The 21,970-nt window shown below is 45.0% G+C and overlaps 1 pseudogene; it reads left to right on the top strand.

The window, feature by feature from the left end:
• Positions 1-18,827: 18,827 nt before the first annotated feature.
• On the top strand, positions 18,828-19,949 carry LOC147725647 (uncharacterized; annotated as a pseudogene).
• Positions 19,950-21,970: the final 2,021 nt, after the last annotated feature.

Below are 21,970 nucleotides of genomic sequence, written 5' to 3'. Positions count from 1 at the left end.
CTGATATAGAGTTGCCAATTTAGATGCTTTTGGTACTTTTCCACTGCTGATCAGTGTCAAAGAACAAGTATTTCTTATGTAAAATGTAATGGTAATTGGTTGGCCATGATTGGTATGTTTGCCTTACTAGTAAAGACCCTAGTGGTGTGCACTGTGTGTGCCATGGCTAGTAATGCAAAGGCGCGTGGAGAAGGGAACTCAGGCCTGCAGTGTAGGGCCTGCGCGCAGTTTGCTAAGTTAGCATATTGTCCTGACAAGTGCAATCACTTGTCAGGCCTTCCTTTCCCTTTTGCATACACATTGGGCCCCCCTGTGGTCGGTCCTGGGTAATGTCTAGACGGGGTGCAGTGTAGGTAAAAGGCAGGACATATAATAAAGGTGTGTGTTATGTCCTAACAGTGAAAAACACTCCATTTCGTTTTTCACTGCTGAAAGGCCATCCTACCCAAAGGACATAAGGGGGGAGGCTGGGTGTTGTGTTTGTTAGCCTAGTTTCCTGTCAGTTTATAATGGAGAGGTGAAGTTTAGTATGTATGAACTCACAGTGTCATAACACATCTTTCTGTGAAGGTGGTTTTGTCATTGTGTGTTCAGAAACCACTCTTTTAGAAAGTGGCTGAGTTTTTTGCTATAGGCATTTCTGTGTGTCTCTGCTGAAATGTGGATTGTCTGTCTGGATCTGAGAGGTGAGAGGAGCTGGGAGAGGTCTTGACCCAGGGAAGGGTTGAGATTGCACCAGGCTGCCCTGCATCTGGAGGGTAGGGCGAGGAGAAGCCCGGGAAGTGAAAAAGCCTGGGCTGGTGCTATAAACCAATTGACCCATCTCCTGCTGAGTGTTTAAGGATGCAGACCTTCAGTATCAAAGCGAGAAAGTTGACACTGGGAGGGAGATACCCAGCACTGATTTAGGGAGGGGTCAGGGACCCTTGGGCACAATCAAACTTCAGAGACATTAAAGGGTATAACTATGAGAGCTGAAACCCCTGAAGGTGGGAATGACACCGAGATGTATTGAGACTGAAAAGGCTTAGACCTATTCTGTGGTCAAGAGGAACCTCTGCTAAAGAAGGGGGAACTGAAGAGACTGCTGTGGAAAGACCAATCCTTGCTTCGTGATCTGGGGCTGTTCTGCAGTTCTAACCAAGGGAGAGGCTGTTGGGACTGTGTTTGGAGGCGCTAGGTCCCCTTGCTTGAAGAAGACTGTGCTTTGTGCTGTGTCTTGTAACACCAAGGGCCCGAGGTGAGCTGGCTCCCAGTTTGGAAACACAGGAACATACAAGTTACTTGCGAAGTCCCAAGCAATGTGGTGTTCTCCTGCTTTTGCAGCTTAAGACCCTCAGAAGTTGTGCCTTGTGATCGTGGGCACGCAAGAGTAAGCTGAGTCTCGGACACACAAGTTGCTTGTCATGGTGCAGGCCAAGGCGTTGGTGAGGAGCGCCTGGTCATTGTGTGCAGGTGGGGATGACGTGAGACTCGGACGTGCAGGGTGCATGTCATGGTGCAAGCCAGGGCCTTGGAGAGGAGCGCCTGGTCATTGTGTGCACAGAAAGAAGAAGTGAGTCTGAGACACACATAGTGTGTGACGTTGTGCCATCAGGGTGTTGGTGAGGAGCGCCTGGTCATCGTGTGCACTGGGAGAATAGGTGAGACTCGGACGTGCAGAGTGCGTGTCATGGTGCAGCTAGGGCATTGGTGAAGAGCGCCTGGACATCGTGTGCACCGGGAGAAGAGGAGAGACTCGGACGCGCAGAGTGTGTGTCGTGGTGCAGCCAGGGCATTGGAGAGGAACGCCTGGTTGTTGTGTGCACCGAAAGAAGAAGTGAGTCTCGGACGTGCAAAGTGCGTGTTGGGGTTCAGCCAGGGCGTTGGTGAGGAGTGCCTGGTCATCGTGTGCACTGGGAGAAGAGGTGAGACTCGGACGCACACATTTTTCCTTTGCAGAGTATATGATTGTAATATGGCGCATTGCATTATTTCTTCTCTTCATCGCACATTACCTGATTATAATGTGGCACAGTGCATTATTTCTTCATTGCAGAGTACATGATTGTAGCATGACGCATTGCTTTGTTTCTTCCTGGTACCGGGCATGCTGGTAGTGATACGCATTGCATTATTCTTTCTATTGCAAAGTACATGGCTGTGGCGCCACATAGGGCATTGTTTCTCTGTTGCACAGTACAAGAGAATATTGTTACGCATTGCAGTATTTCTTTCTTTTGCAACGATTGTGATTCGAGCAATACGACTGGCCTAACCTTTTGGAAACAGTTAGAAGTGATATTAACTGTTGGTTAGAAACGGTGGTTGGAATTAGAACCTACAGACCCACCGGAAAGAATACTACCCATTATTATATGTTGATTTTGTATTGTGTGGTCATTTCGTATATCTGCTTATATAAAGCTTATACACGCTTTATAAAAACTCGTGTGGAGTCCATTTGTGGTGACATCATTGGATTGCTGTGGGCTTGGTTGCACATACTATACACTTGTGCCTTAGAGATAAGCCTGGCTGCTCATGCCAAGCTTCTAAGGGGGTGAGCAGGGCTATCTCAGACGGTGTCCTTACTTGGCCTAAAGTTGAAACGAGGGGTCGGGGACTTCCGCCTCCAGCATTTGGTGGTGGTGGTGAGGGATTAGGACCCCCCTTCCAACAGATATGTATAAGTTTGTACTTAAATGAAACTGTTTAAAATACATAGTATGCAGAAGAAGGTCACACAAGGTACATCAGATACAGGACTAGTATCACCTCTACTAACAGAAGACATAGACACTTTAAGCCTACTCCATGATATGGATGAACAATCTTTGGGTGAAACCACCCATACTTCTAGGGACCCTTTTGATCCTAAATACATTGATACGGTGGAGCAGGTTTTTGGCTTGGATCCTAGTTTACCCAGTGAGACCATGTTTACAACCACCTCAAAATATGTACCACAAATAGCCAGAGACAATATTGATGTGTTTCATGAAGTGGTTAATCATGACATCCAAAAACTCTCCAGAGTACCATCCAAAAGAGATAATATTACCTATTGGCGGTTAAGGGTAGGTAGTTATAGGTAGGACAATGTTTATATTAGATGATTTTTTTTAGTTTCCTTCATCTTTGGCACCGTTTGTCAATACTTCTTCAAATTGTTTAAAAAAGTATCATAGTAAGTCTTGTTGAGCATGGAACGTTTTGGGACGATCCGTTAAGCAGTGGCCATGAAAAAGGGGATCAAAAAAGTGTTTATCTATTGTTAATCTCCATAGGAAAATTTGAACACAACTTCAGCCTGAACTGCTGGACGGAATTACACCAAACTTGGCACAAAGCTAGTTCTTGTGCAAGAAAAAAAGTGTTTTTTATTATTTGGTGTTAATCCATTCAGTAGTTTTGGAGAAATTAAAAAACAATCACATTTGTATATCTAGGGGCTCGGATGCTCTGAGGTTCTAACAGTCCCGAGCTTAAATGTGATTGGCTGCCAATACTTCAACCAGGAAGTGTTGGCAGCCATCTTAGGACTCACCTTCAGCCAAGTCCCACAAAAACATTTAAAAAAGGGGGGAGGGTAGGAATACCCTGACCACCTAGGCCTCCTGGGGAGGGGGTGATTCCAGAGGGACCCCTCCAGGGCAAACAAACATATTTTTTTATTTTAAATTTCATTGGAAGCCGTACTGGAGCCATGCCTCTCTGTTATTTAGCCCCTGGGTGGGCTAGGTCCTGGGGGCATGCGAGCATAAATGAAATAATATAGGAGGGGGTGCATGGGGACCCCACTTCTTGTGCCTCGGGGACCCCCAACTCCCCAGGGCTTATTGAAAAGAAATGGGAGGGGGCATAATTTAGGATTGTGCCATGGAATCACATGCATCCCATACGATCTGATGTCCCTTGGAACAGATAGCTCTCAGTGCCACTGTTAGTCTCCCTAAAGGGAGAGAATAGTTCTGGCAACCACTGAACATGACAACTCTGTGCCCTCTAGAAACATTGTGACAAACTTCAAATTTTGGCTCAGTCACTTGTGCTTTCTTTCGCTCAGAGAAAGATACAAATGCCAAACTTAACCTCTGGCAAGCTGAAAGGAAATGGCAGTCAAGATATTCGCCAGACCTGAAAATAGGGTACACTCAACAACTTAGAAATTACAAAAATCTTTTGCAGCAAACTAAAGTAAGCTATTTCACAGGCAGAATTATTAATGCCTCTAATAAATCTAAAGAGATATTCAAGATTGTCTCTGATCTTTTTAACCCTGACCGAGTTACTCTGCCGGTCTCACCCACTCAAGATCTGTACGATTCTCTGAATGCCTTCTTTGTAAATAAGATTAAGGCCATTATGAACAGTATTCCTCCCTGTCCACCACTTAATAATCTATCCGCGGACATGGTGAATAGTCAAATGCTTACCTGCTTCCCCAAATTAGTGCAAGAGGACCTAGCCCTCCTATTGACAAAGGTAAATCTGATTCACCAACTGATATCTGCCCTAGAAGTTCCTAAAAGCAGTATGTCCATGGTTTCCTGTCATTTCTTAATCAATCTATCAACTTGGGGGTGGTCCCTAGGTCCTTTAAAAAAGCTATTATTGCTCCAATCATAAAGAAAGTTGGTTCTGACCCATGGATATGAAACATTTCCGGCCTATTTCACTTCTACCCTATTTTGAAAAACTACTCGAGGCCCACACAGCCCCTCATCTATGTCTATTTATTGGAGAGTCAGACTTCTTGGATCCTGCACAGGTAGGATTTCGACCAGCAGACTCTACAGAAGCAGTGATCATGTCTGTTGTCGATGACATGTGTAAAGAGGTAGATAATGGCAATACCCAAGTCTTGGTGTTATTGGACCTGTCTCCGGCCTTTGGCACGGCCAACCATATCATTCTGACCGACTGGATTAGGGCCGCAGGTTTCCAAGACTCAGCACTGAACTGGCTTATCTCCCTGTTGAGGGCTAGGTCTCAAACAGTCAGGCTTCCTCCTTTCTCATATACAGAGGTGCAACTGAATTGTGGGGTTCCTCAAGGCAATTCACTGTCTCCCCATTTTTTCAACATCTATATTTCCCCCCTGATTAATGCCCTCAAAAAAAAAAAAATCAAAATTTTCAATTATGTGGTCGACATGCAACTGTTATTCATGATTAATGACAGCCCCTTGTCTCGCCAGTTGTTTCAGGTTACTATGCTGTTCATCCGAGATTGCATGAACAGCAATCATCTGAAGTTATCCCTGATAAAACAGGGATAATTATCACAAAAAGTAAGACAAATTATTGGTCCCCATCGTTCTGGCCTAGCGAGATGGGCTCTCCCTCCACACCTAAAACAATGTAAAATGCTTTGGTGTCATAATAAATGCGGAACTCTCCTTTAAGCAGTAGGTAGGAGCAGTGACTTCAGCTAGCTTCTGCCAGCTACGTCGCATAAAAAAGATAAAAACATTCCTTACTAGAGAGACTTTGATCCAAGTAATCATAGCTCAAGTTATGTCTAGATTAGATTATGCTAACTCAATTTACTTGGGCCTTCCTAAATCCTCCAGCGCAGGCTCCAGCTAATTCAAAACCAGGTTGCTCGGCTGATATACACCTTGCCCAAACATTCCACATCTCCCAGGTAACAATGGTCCTTCATTGGCTGCCAGTTGTCCAGAGATCTATGTTTAAAGCATGATGTATGGTTTTTAAATCCCTCTACCTAACTAACCCTGCTTTCGTTAAGTCTAGGATCACTAAATACTGCCCAATAAGAGCTTTAAGATCTAGCAACTTGCACTTTTTGACGATTCCCCCTTGGAAAAAAAAAGTATCGGAGGGCGTAGGTTTGCCGTTATCATCCCTCAAGTAGGTCCTCCTTGGTTCTTGCTACGTTTAGGAAACTCCTGAAAACACTGCTTTTCAGACAGGCCTACCACTAAGTGAGGTCAAAGTTTGATGTCTACCAGCGTCAAGAGACTTTCTGGTGTACGTGCACTTTATAAATGGACAGTAACATAACATAACAAAGAATGCATGGATGGGTGTTTTCAATGTTTATTAGTGTGTAAAAATACTTGTATAGAATATATGAGCTGCAATTAATAATAGAAGCAGATAAAAGTTATAATGAGTGTCAACACAGATAATAAAACAAAGAGTTCCACCATCTTGTTGAGACAGGATATCTATGAATACATATAAAGGGCTATAACAATCGAGCGCACCCCTACAATGCTAACCTTAACCTACATGTCTAGGGTGTGAATGTATGGTTACCAATAAAAACCCTGTCTGGATGATCCAACACCTTTACCTGGTGGATAAGAGAGTATGACCCCGTCTTGGTCACAAACTGGACACCCTTCACAGAGATGTAGGTCAGCTGCTAGGCGAAAGTTTCAGCATGCAGGGACCCCTGGAAGTCAGCAGAAGTATCTCCTATGATTATGCTAGGAAATAAAAGGCTATATATAACATTTTCATCCTCGTCTCGGACCGAGATTGTGATCAGGCAAACATTGTTTGTGTTCTACAGATAGTGGTGTCACCATATGGATGTAATAACAAAACTTTTGTATTACACATGTGAGAGGCCTTGCACTAAAGTCAAGTCAGTATGATAATATTCTCACAAAGGGGCAGATTTACAAGCCCCTTGCGCCTCCTTGCCCTACTATTGCGGCACTTTTTGTTTTACGCAACAGCTTCACAAATAATGCAGCCAATTTACAACGTGAGGCATCTAGGGAGATGCCTCACGTTGTAAAGCCCTGCGTCACATCATACCTGCAACAGGCATGATGTATGCAGGCTGGGCATTCCCATGCAAAAAGCCATGTAGAACTGATGCAGTGAAATGTTCAACATTTCATTGCTTCACTCTACATCTTCTATGCATCAAAATCCCTATGCCTGCTCAGACCAGGCATAGGGAATGACACAGGGCTTTTTGTATGGGACTCACCTATCTGTTGTGGGGCAGTGCTGGAGTTGAGTCACTTTCATGAGCAACTCCAACAACGCGTCCCTTTTGTGCCAACAGACGCGTCAGTATTTCTGACGCATCTGTTAATCCTTGTGTCACTGAGCACTGTACTGTAAATACAGCGCATCCATGGTGACGTAAGGAAATTTGGCACTGGAGCAAGGAAACTGCTGCATCTGTGCAGATGGGTAAGTTCCTTGTAAATCTGCCCCAAAGTGTTCTGCGTCAACAAGGTTGATGATTCTGCTAAACCAATCCAAGCGTCACAAATGCAACATGTGTGTCAAACATTAATGTGGCGAAGGGAAGGCAACTTTTCGTGTGCACGTGATAAAAGAAGGACCTTGGAGTGGGAGTATGTGGGTCGGCTATAGAGGCCACTACAACAACATATACTGCTAAAAACACCCATTTGCAAACCTACATGTATTCTCCAAAACAGAGTGTAAATCACAATATATAGTCTGTTTAACTATGGGTCCTGAGCATTGTTATATGCATTACCAAACTGCTGCCCAAAAAGAAAGGACATTCATATTATCTTACTTCCAATTCTCAACATCTCATATTTGACTTTTTGAGTAGCTGAGGCCTGCAGACCTGGCCCCAGACACGTGCTCCAGTTTGAGCAAGAAAAACACTTTTGCTGTAAAGTTGAACATCATTTTGCACAAACATTTTGTTTTCAGCCATGGGTTGGAAGGATGAAGTTAATGTTTTACCCGCTAGCGTCTAAAACGGCTTCAAAATATGACGGTCTCTACAAGAGGCTACAAATGATTGCTATTACAAGCGAGACATGACTAACTAAATAGAATTTGAAACTTCTGATCGGAAAAAGCTGCAAGCTTTATTGCTTAGACTCCTGATAAATGTTTGATATGTTGGAGTATGACATGCCTGAAATATGGCAGCAAAGGGGCTTCACTCCTCCCATCTAACCTTCCCTGGGCTGAGGAGTCCAGCTCTGACTTCTAAGGCCACACAAAGGATTCAGGAAAGGGTGGAAACCTGGCCCAATACTCCATATCCACATAGGGCCATATGTATCAACAACCTAATTTGCGATGATCAAATAGCGTATTTTTAGAAATCGCTATTTGAGAATCGCAAATAGGGATGTATGTACAAAATCGCAATTTTTTAGCGATTACTTAGTATTTCTTAGTTGCGAATAGCAAATTGCGAATCGCAACTATGTAATACTTTCCCATTCATTTCTATGGGACAGGAGGCTCATAGGAATGAATGGGAAGTTATTCTCAATTTGCGATTCGCAATTTGAGAATCGCAATTGAGAATAATTTCAGGGGTGCAGGGGTGCCAAAGGACACCCTTTTGCACCCCTGAAATTAGCATGGGTGCACATGTGGTGCACATACATGCCCTAAGGGCATGTATGTGCTTCACATGGCACTTTGAAAAATGTAAAAAAGTGAATTTTTTAAGGAATTCGCAAATTACCACCAACTTGAAGTTGGTGGTATTTTGCGATTCCTTAAGGCCAATTTGCATTTTTTTTGCTTCTTACATTTAAGGAATCCAAATTTTGCGATTCCTTATTTTGCACGCAGTTTTCTTTCATACATACCATTTAGCACTAATGCATTCGCAAACGCCGAAATTCTGCAAAATTTGGCGTTTGTGAACGCATTAGTGCTTGATGCATATGGCCTAGTCACATCCCCAGGTCTGATGAAATGGGGTTCATTTTTCAGACTAGAAGAGCCTCACTGTTAAATCACAGAGCTCAGAAATAGGCACTGCGCATGCAGGCTAAGAGCAAGCAGCGTGTACACGCCTTTCAGCATCAGAGTGGCAGAAACAGAACTCAGAACACAACAGAATTATATCAGTATGACAAGTTTCCAAAATGAAGGAAGTCACTTTCACAAAATGACACTGACAAAACAAAATTTTGGAAAAATATAAAAATGACATGATAGCTTTTCTGTGGAATTCAATTGTTTTCGTACAAAAGATTTTTTTTAAATTTTTTTTTTAAAAAAAGGGGTGCAGTAAACTTTCTTTCAAGTCTGCCATGACTTGGTAATAAAAAAACAAAATGAAGATGACGCATAAAGAAATAAGAGAGCAGTGAGATGAAGGCCAGAAGGGAAAAGTGGGCACGTATAAAAGATGGGGGTGGCATGGATGGGGTGGGGAGGTTGTTAAAAGGAATTAAAACAAGCATTAAAAATGCAATAGTTCTCGCCTTTTATTAAGTTAAAACCATTTGCTTTGCTAATGGTACTGTATAGCAAAGCAAATGGCTTTAACTTAATTAAAAGCGAGACCTATTGCATTTTTAATGCTTGTTAAATTCAGTTATCTCAAAAAGTAGTATGTGAATTTACACAAAACCAAGAAACTAACGTTTGACATTCATGCTAAACTTGGTGCTGATCCAGGCAAGGGATACTTTCAAACATGGACCAAACCCCATATAACTATCTAGGACTGGGGTAATGTTGATACATATGTAGACAGCTGGTCGGGGAAATTAATTCAAAGATTAACATAGAGAAATTCTGCCTTGAAAATGAATACATCATGCTATAAATTCGAAAATCAGCGTATCAAAAAACGGAAACAAGGCCTCTCATCAAATCAATGAAAAGCAGGCAACAGGTAAATATTTTAAGTGCAGACGGTGCAGTGATCATAGTGGTGGAATTTTTCATATATAACTATATAATCATAATGAGCATCAAGGGTTATAAAACCAGTTTCTTTTAGGACATGTTTTTCAATATTTTTCAGTCCTCCAGATTAATTCCAATGTGAATCCTAACTACACAACACCCTAGATGTGGCAGGCTACTGTTTGGCTTGGTATGGTTGTCTGCTGCTGGCGTCCCTTGGAATGCTTTCCGCTTGTCTTGCGTATTCCACTGTGCAAAGTACTGTTGGCACCAGGACTAGAGCATCTCTGGTCCCCCAGACTGGAGGAGACTTGGAGGGCTGGTGCTTGCAGCCTGAGGGGTCTGCAGTGTTATGTTGAGTGATGGGCGCTGAGCTGCAGAAGCCTTGCTTCTCATCCGGCAGCAAGGAGAGACACATGTTAAACTCAGACCTCATACCTGAGTTCAGGGCTCTGATCTGCAGCTATGCAATGGCATGCGAGAGGTTAAAAGTCACCATGTACACTCTGTAGAGAGACTAATACGCCTCCCCTCACGTTCAACCGCTGGGGATGCGCAGCTGTAAACAGCCGACGAGACTTGTATAGACATTCTCTGAGGCTGGTGTGTATTAGGGTCTTAAGAGGTCAAAACAGGCAATGTTCAGGTCTGATATAGGGTATTGAAATGGTGTGTGTAGACATGACTATTGTGTATGAAATGGGGTGGGGTATTGTTTACCAAGTGATTAACATGTTTCTTATGGCTGCCAGTTGATACTCCCTGTTTCATACATGATTACGCTGCTCAGATTGTACATACACATGCTCTGTACTGTGGGTGAACTGGAGGCACGCCCACCCCCGGGATGAGGAGAATATTGCAGTATTCCACAGGCGGGCAGCTAAACGCCTAGCAAGTCTCTAGGAGCTCGCCTGTAATGCTGGAATAAGCAGTCCAGGACCTCAGGAGAACTAGAGCCATTATTATTATGCAAAGGAAGAGCTACCCGTAGAGAGGCCCGTAATTGGGGCCTTCTTAGACATTGTGTCAGGGTTCTCCCATCTTCTAAGGGGGCCGCTCTGCAGCGATGGGGGTACCAAAGGTGGCAGCGCAATTTGTGCAGCAATTGTTTTAGTTCCTTTGTAGAACTGTAATAAAGGAAGCGCTTGCTAGGCTGGGGAAGAGAGCGGCGCTCGCCTGACCCCGGTGACGTGGCGCAAGCAGCTACTCGCTGATATTGCTGTCAGTGGTGTTTTAATAGATAAATATCATTACACATCATTCCCTCTTCATTGTCGCAACATGAGTCTCGATTGTCCCGTTTGGCGCGTGCCTGGCTGGAGTGCGGGATTGTACAGTAGTTTGGCGCTGCTGCAGTTTACTGAAATTATAAGCCTGATCACCACGCACACTGTAGTTTCGTTGCTGTCGATTTTTAAACGCAAATTTAACTAGAACAAGTCGCGCCCACATAACGAAAGGAATGTATGTATGTATAGGCATTTATATAGCGCACTACTTACCCGTAGGGTCCCAAGGCGCTTCGACCGCTGCGAAACCCTTCCTGGCTTCCCTGAGAGATGGTCCCTTAATGGATATCTCCAGGGTGAGACCAGGCATCCCCGGCGGTCTGGTGGGGCCGTTAGTGAAGATGAGGCAAGCTAATGCCCAGAGTTGCCGAGTGTGATCGCTGATCAGAGTGGGCACCGAGGCGAGAGAATTATCGAGTCCGCTGACCCTGGTCCAGAAACCTGCCGCGCCGGGAATCGAACCCTGGTCCCGGGCCGTCCTCTGCTCTCGGGTCTGCCGCCTCTAACCAGTGAGCCACACTACTTCACTATGATGTTGTTGCCGTTCGAGTTAATGCATGACACCCTAAACCAAAATGGAAACTTCAGCACAGATAAGTGGCTTGCAGCGTGTTTAAAGTGAAAGCACGCGCGCTTGGCACAACGCCATGCGCGCGCTAAGCACATCTCTGGAGCCAGACTTGAAGGAAGACGGCGTGTTCAACAAGATGCTGGCGGAATGTCCACTATCCTTACATGCACGCGCATGCTGTTAGGTTTGGACAAATGGCGAGAGCAGCAATCTTTGTCCATCCCTGCACGTGCCTGAAAGGCTTTCGTAGAATCGATTGCAAAAGGTCCTCTCTGGCGATATGCAGCGCATGCGCTATCACCAGGCGAGACCTAAAAACACTGCAAATCCCCGGCTCAGCTATCCCCGTGAGCTGCTGCATCGCTCTTGCTCAAGTCTTTTCCTTGCTTGTTCCTCGTTTTTTGGGGGATTCTTTCTCCTTGCTTTTCCCTCATTCTCACTGCTTTCTCCTTGCTTTTCCCCCAGTTTGCTGATGCTTTCTTCTTGCCAGGAAAGGTCTCAAGACTTGGCTGTTCGAATAAAATGATCAGCAGGAAGTAGTTTTCAACTCCAGCACCTTGAGATCCTCACGGGTGATTTGTTGCGCTTAATAAATCTTTGATTCATTGACTGAAGCTTGAGGGAGACCATCACTAGGGATATTGAAGACAGGAGGAAGGGGAAAACCAGTGCTTAATTTGTAAATAAAAATGAGTGCCGGTGCCCACAGCTCTGCTCAGAAACCCACGGCCGGCACAATTGAATGTTGGCACGCCCAGCACCAAGGCTGCCAGTCCTAAACCCACCTCATGCCTCTTTAATCCTTTAGCAGACACTTTCTGTCCCTTCCTATGACTTCTATGGGTTCCTGTTTCTCTATTTATGTTTTGTCTGCCTTTCTCTTCCTCTTTCTTCCCACGTTGTTTATTTTTCCCTCTCTTGCTCTCGGTAAATGTCTGAAGAAGCTGAAAAATATCTCTGGTTCCCGAAAATGAGTGCCAGCGCGCCCCCACGGACAACCAAAATTAAAAGACTGGGTAAAGCATCAGTGAGAGCAGGGCCCTTAGCCGAGGAGCGTCGCCCCTCTGCTTTTCAGCAGAGTAAATAAAAATAAAATGATAATAACTGGAAGTTATTATCATTTTATTATTCCTGTTTGTGGACGCGACTGCTTTGATAGGCAGTTCGGGCGGAGCTGCTCTGCTGACAGAGCATAGGGAGGGGGGGGGAGTGGCTTTCATTTCCTAAGTGCACTCTCGGGCCAGCCAAACAGTCATGCGCACTTCCGCTGTTCTCCGCACAGGCTGCATTACAGCCTGCATGGAGAAAATGCGAAGGCCCCCATTCCCTGGTTGAGTGCCGCACCTCGGCGCACGAACCAATGCAGCATTGTGATTTGCTCAGGGAAGCCTCAGCCTGGGTGCTTCCTGTTGTGCCGGCCGGAGTGTTGAGGAGGACCCAGCGACAAGGAAGCGTCGAGGCGGTAAGTTATATTGTATTTTTTATTTGAACTGCCCCGCCTCCCTTTCCTGCCACCCCCGATCTGTGCCAGCCGCCACTGGGTGAGAGGACCAAGGGACCCCTGGCATGACCGACTGAAAGCCCAAAAGGTATGTTGAGGGGTTGGATACATTGAAACACCCCAGGGCACAAAAGTGGAGCACGAACTTCAGCAAGTGTTCTATTCCGGAAAGGTCCATGAGCACAGAAATACCATATTTTGGACCTTGCATTATTTTACAATTCCACTCTTGTTATGGATGGGCTGGGCTTAGACTGGACCACTCGCAGTCGGAACATTAGCAGCAGGAAGCAGTTGTCAACCCCAGCACCTTGAGACCCTCACGGGGGATTTGTTCCACCTTGTTTTTTATGTAACATCTGGAGTAGCAAGCTTACTGTCTCGAGGTCCACACATACAATCCTTTGTATGTGTGTGTGATGTTGTGTTTCAGGAAGTCGAGCAGTTGTGGAGGGGGAGGCGTGACGTCACAGGTCTCTTCCTCTGTCCTCTCCCTTTGTGGTGCAGGGAAACAAATGGAAACTAGATTCAGTGGTGAATGACCCCAGCAGCCAGCCCCCAGGGCCCCCACCCATCAATGACGTCTGCTGGAGCGAGGCTGATGGATGGAGCTTGCATTAGCCACTCAATAGAGATGCCACTCAGAGACCTTCCAGGGAGGAACACTACATCTCTCCAGTTAATTGAGCTGTCCCCAGGGACTGTATAAATCTGCACATAGGGCAGTGGCCCGAAGACGCATGGAGTGTCCCTTGCCCCCCGCAGTATGACACAGAAGAATTGGCCCAGTGCACAGGGATCTAACCAGAAACCTCATTGGTGACTACTGCAGCCTGTCGTAGCTGCAGACTTTGCTGGTGCAACGTTTTCCAAACCACGCAGCCCGCACCACTTGGCTGCTGTCCCACTGCAAGATGTCCCGCCCTTTAATCTCAGGATATCCCGGGACTGGAAAGGTTGTGGCAGGGAACAGGGCTGGGGACGCATTACTGCAGTCAAGGACCTTACTCAGGCGTCAGTAGGGGAAGGCTGGTGGAGATCACCGCTGGGGAACTCAGTGGGAGGTCGTAACATGCTAAAGACCAATTTAAGAGGATGAATGGGGCAAGGGATGTGGTGGCATCTTGGGACTTCCCCCAACCCGCGCCATCCACCGGTTGCACCTGTTGGCCTCTCACACCCAGTTGAAATTGTTTCCTACTGGTTCAAATGGTTGCTGAAGCATCCGCCCATTTGATTTTTAGGTTTTGCTACCAGACAGCATAAGCTGTCTGGCTCTGAAAGGCCTATTGTGTACCTGCGGTGGGCTCACAGCCTGCCCATTCTTTGCCATTGGTTGGCTTTACTGAAACTCAAATTTTCATCTTATTCGATGACTTGCCTCCTCTTGTGTTTGTCCCTCTCCTGGAGCATGGACTCATCTCCATGCTTTTGGTTGGATCACGTAAAATCTTCCTCTGCTCACTTTCAAGGTACTGCTTTTATCTTTTTGTTTGAGCACTCCACGAGAGTGCGTGTGTTTTTCAGTTCTCTCGCTGCTATACTTCTCTTCCAAACAAATACTAGCCTCCTGCCGCTATGTTGATTTCTCCCTTACGCACTATTCACTTGCTCTTGAGCGCTTCTCACCCTGAACTCCCCTGTGCTCCCTGTTGCTCTCTCCCTCACATGCTTCTTCCCCATGCTGCTCTCTCCACACGTGCTGCTCGCTCTGTCGTTTACTCTTCCCTCTGTCCTTGTGCTTCATGTTGTTCTCTCCACTGTCAATCAATCAATCAGGATTTAAAAAGCGCTGAAAATCCCCCGTGAGGGTCTCAAGGAGCTGGAATTGCTACCTGCTGCGCTGTGCTCTGTTCCTTCGAACAGCCATGTAAGCAGTGAAAAAAGGGAAAAACTAGGAGAAAGCAGTCAGAGAAATGGCAGGGGAGGAAGGAAAAAGCAGAAAAAAAAGATGGAGAAGCAGGAGAAAGCACTCAGAAAAATGGGGAGGAAGCAGAGCAGTGCAGCAGTACCAGGAGAGCTGGGCCTAGGGCCTGCTCCCCGTTGTGTGCTTCTCCCCCCACCATATAGTTGTCTGCCGCATGTGCTCCTTTTCCCCTTCAGCCACCACATGCTCTCCCCAGCTTCTCCATTGCCCACCCACCTCACGCTACCTTTTCATTTTTACTTTGCGTTTTTGCAATATAAAAGTTTCATTTTTTAATTGTATTATCCGAGTGGCATCTATATAATTCTTTCCTAAAGAACTCCTCATGTGCAATTTTCTATCACATCTTAAAAAGACAGACAACACCTACATTCACAGGAGGCACTCAAACACACATGCACACAATCAGATGATACACACCATCCACTACACAACAATGTTCCTGCACTCCTACCACAGATGAATGAACAGGCATTAGTCACTCCCACACACATATACATGCACATACATAGAGACAAATCTATATGTGCACCTTATATATACATAAACCACACACACATGAAATACATACACGGTACATGCAAACTACGTACGCAGATACCTCATCTGCATTTAGATAGCTCTTCCTCGACAGGAAAGGAGACGGGGGCTAGCACATCTGAATAGGCAGTGTTATGATTACCCCCTACTGATAGTGTGGAGCCAGAGATGGGAAGAAAGGGGGATCTTTGCACTTCAAGGGCCTGCTTCGAAGGAATGCAGTGCATCACAATGCAATATATCACATCGCATGCTTTTACAACGCAGTCATTACAACAACCGCGTTGTTAGTACGCGAAGCACAAACATCACAAGTCGTTAGAATGACTTGCTTTAGGGGGCGTGCTGGACTTAGGAATAGTATTATTTACTATTCCTACTCCAGTTTGCTCAACAGTAGGGAAAGTGTTGGAATGCATTTCCAATAGCACAGCACCCCCTACAGCAAGTCGTTGTAATGACTTGCGATGTAAATGCATCACGTACTAATAACGCGGTCATTGTAACAACCGTGTTGTAATTGCGATGTAATGACAGAGTTGTTAATGCTGTTTCCTGCTTTAAAGTCACCCCCACTTCAAAGGCATAACTAGGTATATATACATGGTGGCTTTGACCCTAGCAAGACAGTACACTACTGGACCTGTGAAGACCTCTGCGAGGAGTATAGACTGCTATGCTACAAAGATTGCTACTCTGTTTGACTGCTGCTCTGGAAAAACTGCTTTTCTGCTCTGCTGTGCTGCCCTTCTGCTTGATCTTCTCTGCCCTGCTGAGGGCAAGGACTGGGCCCATCTCACGTGGCTCCAGAGTGACTTCAAGGGTTTGCTAGCTTGCCCGCTGTTCTGAGTCTCAGGGTCACCAACAACTTCGTTCAACCCTGTAACAGCACCTTGAATCTGCCATCTGTGAGTCCGGCCCTTCCAAGTGGTGCCAATTGACTCCTGGGCCATATAAAGGTGAGTTCTGCTGTACCGAACCATCAAAATCGGCATAGTGATGACTTTGCGCAGATCTGAGCCAATGCATTGCCCTTCAACTCCAACATCGGAGCCGGACTGAGCAGCTTGAAGGTGACGGACAATATGGCTCAGCACATGAATGGTAAAGGGGTCTGTCGATGAAGCCTTCATCACCTACACGGATCGGAACCAATGCATCGAGTCTTGCTCCATCCAAGGTACTTTTCAGCGGAACCTGTGTGAGTCCTGTTGCTAGCCTGATCTCTATCACGGTCCTCTTGAACTCTTGCTTTACCATGGTCAAGCGCAACCTCAAGTTACCACTAAATGCTATTTGTTTCGAAGCACTATTTTTTTTAATGTATTCTTTAAAAATTCATAACTTCAGTTCTATTTATTGGATGCTGGGCTTGATGTACACATTAAATGTCTATTTTTCTAAACCTATGTGGAGTATTCTTGCCGTGTTTTTATTGTGTTACTTTGTGTGTGTGTATTGCACAAATACTTTACGCATTGCCTCCTAAGTTAAGCCTGACTACTCTGTTCCAGGCTACCAGAGAGTGAGCACAGGTTTATAGACAATAGATGCCCAATTTCTAACATGTGGCATTTGGCCTGGATGGGGCAATCATGTGTTCGACTAGCCCCAAAGCTGCACATCAATTAATTAGGGAGGAAGTTGTTGGTGGGCAGAAGATTCTGATCAGATATTAAAGTCCATTAAGAGAAGGCAGTAAGTGAAAGTAAGTAGGAATGGATACAGAAACTCCGTTCGGCGATTACCAAAAATGCTAGTGGAGCATAGAGGGAGCTAAGGTATCATGTAAGTTAACGAGCCAATGGTAAAAATTAAGGGTCATATTATCAAGGGGGGCGATAGGAAATGATCGCCGCTTTAGCGGCCATTTTCGGCCGCTAAGCGCCGATAATTCTATTGCCCTATTAGCAAACTCTCGCTAACAGCAGTTAGCGACAGCTTGTAGGCGATAGCGAGCTGTTTGGGGCCCGCTTTGCATGTCAGCGATATTTATTGCTAATGACATGCAAAGTGGGCGTACCGAACCTGTTAGTGACTGAAAGCATTGCTAACATCGCTATCCCCTATTACCAACACAGGCGTAGCGATGGAAATATACGCGCTAAGCGCGAATATCTCCAAAAACTAACACCTGCTCAGACCAGTTCTTAGCCATTATATCCTATTGGAGGTGGATATATTGGCTAAGACCCTGTTAGCGATAATGGGTGAATATCGCTGTATTCTCAGTGATATTCACGGATTTCGCCGCTATCGCCAGAAATTTTATCGCTTTTGAAATTGACGCTAACCCTACTTAGCGATAAATATTGCTATTTGTTGATAATATGCCCCTGAGATCTTTACACCCAACAGGTCAGCTTGTAGAAATGTATAAATAGCCCTACCTTTTTCTGTTGGAGAGCATACAATTATGGCTTAGTGACTCCCTCTTTTATCTTGGCAAGGACGGTACATTGCTACAGCTAAGCGGTGATGATAGGGTCAAGAGTGGAGGTATCAAGAGTTCGAAATTCAGTATTGAGTCAAAGATGCAGACCGTTTCCCTTAAATAAGAGTATAGATGTCCTGACCGTGCTGGTGGAGAAACAGCCCATTAACTGGCAAACACAACAGGTGAGGGGTGAGCGGGGCTTGATTCTGAAAAGAGACAATGTTGTGAGGTAAGGGTAGGATGATATGGCTTAGGGGAGCATGGGTTTAAGCAAAGAGGTTCTGCAAAAGAGGAAGAGACAAGGATGGCTTAACTTGCTATCTGTAATTGACCCAGTAAAATGAGCGGTGCTGGATGCTTGGGATTATTTCTACCAACCACAGGATGCCCACTGTGCATGCCTGCTGCAGATTTCTTAAACAAGGTGGGTGGGCAGAACCAGACATCCCTTCAATAGGTGGCCAGCATAAGGAAGAAATGAGAGCAGTGATGCAGTGAAGGTGGTCAGCCCAGGAAGCTAGACGAGCTGCAGCATGTATGGATGCATGAGTGCAAGGATTAGTGACAGAGCAAATGTATGATGACCTATTAAGTGATTAAACTCATCAATTACTGAAGAGGCACTTTCTTGTGTAGACCAGAACTATTGGCATTGCCAATGTTTGTTTAGGTTGTGCTGATAATATTGCCGATCAAGTCTCCAAATATGACTTGCTATCTTTCTTTTCTCAATTTTTTTTAAGGTTTCACAGAAAACAGATCTGGAAAAGAAAAAAAATTGTTGTAAAAAAATATATAAAATATTTAGAAACATATTACAGATTTACCTGTTGAGCATTAGTGAAAAATTAAAGTCTATAGTTTATAGTAAGAGTCTCTGACCGTTTTAATTGTGTTTAACACTTTTGTTAAACTTTGTCAACAGATTATTGACTATCATCTGCAAAAGGATTTCTAAACCAAAGAGTACAGATCGAGAAGGAGAAGAGCAAACCCTCAATTCACAAACTTAAGCTTCAAAGAAGGAAGTTAGACTCAGATGGCAATCATCAGACGTGCCTTTTGGGGGATGGAACAAACCCGTTAATGACCAGGTGATCATGCTACTTAGGGGAAGGAGGTCAGGAAAAAGCACTTTAATCAATGTGATGACCAACTACATCCTAGGAGTTAAGTGGGAGCATGATTTCAGATTCCAACTAATAGATGAAGAAAGCAACTTGTAACAGGCAGAGAGTCAAACCTTTTCCATCATTTTTTATCATCTGTTCCCTTAAGAGGGTTTACAGGTACCAAACAATGTCACCTTTGTAACACTTCTGGATTTGGAGACACCCGGGGCATCAAGAGAGACATGCATATTATTGATCAAATCGGAGTTCTTTTCTACACCAAATACTGTTGATCATGCTAATGCAGCATGCTTTACAGTCCAGTCCTCACTTGCCAGAAAAACCCCTCCACAAAATGTATATTTGACTTTCTCTCATTTTGGAAAGGATATAGGATCTAGCTGATAACATTCTCGTACAGGTCACTTAGGCAGATGATCAAAAGTTTGCTGTGCTGGAAGCGATCAAGATGGCAGAAGTGCCTGGCCCTAATGTTAATGGCATCCCTGTTCATTACAAGCTGACCGTCTCCGCCTTCATTGGTGGTAACGTAACTGATAAATGCACCAAGAGCGCAGAAGAAGAAGATGATGATACCCTTGAGAAGATAATTTGGAACAACCTTTTTATTGCTCTTGACAAACTTTAGATCAAAAGCTTGACCTTAACCAAGGAAGTTGTAAAGGAGCGTAAGCATCTTGAAGTAGTCGTGGAATGTCTGCAACCCAAGATTAGTATTGGTCCGACGAAAGAAGAGGAGATCAGGAAAACAAATGCAATCTTACAGCAGACCAGGAAAAAGATCTTTGAGTATAAAGTGCCAAAAACTGTAGCAAGAAAAGAGGAAGCACTACATTTCAGTACCAACTGTCAGAACTCGTTGGCTATGCCCAGGGTTTTTCAGATATCATTAAGGCAGACACACTGCATCATATTAAATGGCTAGGGGCAGTCCGAACCCTCTTAGGGGAGCTAGGATTGATAGCACTGTGGACAGATCCCGTAAATTCTATTTTTTCATCGAAATCTTTGCTGAAGGCTAAGTACTGGGAACTGTTCCTAGTGAAAGGTGCAAAACAAAAAGTGTCTACTTCCCTTACTAGTCAGTTTATGGATCACAAGGTGGCCCCTAGGTTGGAATTATATTGGGATGCAATTACTAAACCGATGGATCGCAAATTGTACTTTCAGTACAGGGTGGGGACTCTGCCTGTAAGATACTTTACGATGAAATAGTCATCTCACTCGTTGGCTGGGTGTCCGGGATGTAGTGCCACTATTGAGTCTATGGCACACATCCTTTGGGTTTGCGATTCCTATGCTGCCCCACGTCGGGCATGGCTGATACCAATCTGTAGGCTTCTAGGCACTAGGGAGGCTGCGGAGGCCGAACATATATTGCGTACCGACATATCACTGCCCATTGCAACAGCTCTGGCGAAATATTTAGGCTGGGTATGGATCCTGAGGGCGCGCCTAATTGCTCAGTGTCCTTGATCAGACTTAATAATTTTTATGCTGTAATATGTGCACATGTTTTAATCTTTTATTCTTTTAACTTTTGGTTTGAAGGTTTTAATGGATGTTTTTATCTCTGGGGCTGTGTTTAATTTTACACCTTGACATCTGTTATAAAGTGGGATTCTGATGTATTTGCTGTGTTGCACATGCTTTTATGATTGTCAAAATCGAATAAAGCTTTATGAACTTAAACTTGTACCAACTGTCAGAACTGTCACTACACCTGTCACTCTCCATGTCAGATTGCAGATGATGGTAAGAAGTATGAGTGTTTGGCCATGGACAGCCACTATTATTGTCGGGTTTGTGCAGGAAAGTGTTTCATAGAGCAGTCATCGAAGTGCATTCAGAGACTGAAAGAAATCGCCCTGAAACTAACCCCGCTCTTAACCCCAGAGTATATCGACCTGCAAAAGAAGGAGGAGGCCAAGCCGGGCTGCACAGAGCGCGTCAAGTTACTAATGGCCATGAAGGAAAGGGCCATTGCTCATATGTATGTATGTATGTATGTATGTATTTATAATCTTTTATAGCGCGTATCTGTCACCCCACGGGTATCCTGGCGCTTTGACTGATGAAAATCCTGCTATACATCCTACTGGAATTTAGGAATTAATAAGATGCAGTCCTAGGAAAAAGATGTGTTTTTAAGATTTTCTTGAAAGAGACAAGGTCTTGCGTACTTCTCAATCCCAACGGAAGAGTGTTCCATAATCTGGCTTCCGTAAAGCTGAAAGATCGGCCGCCCAGCCGAGCTCTCAAAACTTTAGGCACCACAGCAAGATGAGCGGAAGCCGAGCGAAGGGATCTCGACGGAGTGTACCAATGAAACATGTTCTGAAGTGGTACTGGGCCGTGTCCGTGGAGGGCCTTGAATACGATACATACAGATTTAAAATCGATCCGTTGAAGGATCGGTAGCCAATGAAGGTCTCTTAATGCCTGGGATGAGGAGTCATAGCGGCGGCGAGCAAGCGCCAATTTGGCTGCAAGATTTTGCACCCGTTGCAATTTTCCTATCAAGGTGGCTGGTGCTCCAAGAAATAGAGCATTGCAGTAATCCAGATGGCTTACGATAATGCTCCTCACCACTTCTGGCCTGCTGTCCTTAAGAAGCATCGGGAGAACCTTTCTCAACATGCAAAGCAGTCCCATGCAAGTACTCACTGTTTTATTAACAGCTGCATCCAATTGGAGATTGGACCCAAACATCACTCCCAAATTGCGGACCGAGGTGGTAGGCCCAGTCGTACTTTGGAAGGAGGGTGGCCAGAAATCCGGTGGAAGAGGTCTAGGGATGCGATCAGTGATGCAGTGTAAGACTTCAGTCTTAGAGCTGTTAAACTGCAGCGAATTCTGATTCAGCCAGTCCGCCGTTGCGAGCATACAGCGGTGGAAGGTGTCAAGAGTCACTGCTTCCTTGCCCTCAAGTGAGAAGACAAGTTG

This window comes from Lissotriton vulgaris, chromosome 3_2 (assembly GCF_964263255.1).
Source record: "Lissotriton vulgaris chromosome 3_2, aLisVul1.2, whole genome shotgun sequence".
In the NCBI taxonomy this organism is placed as follows: domain Eukaryota; kingdom Metazoa; phylum Chordata; class Amphibia; order Caudata; family Salamandridae; genus Lissotriton; species Lissotriton vulgaris.
The sequence above is the reverse complement of the archived record's forward strand: the minus strand, read 5'-3'. Positions and strand labels throughout refer to the sequence as shown.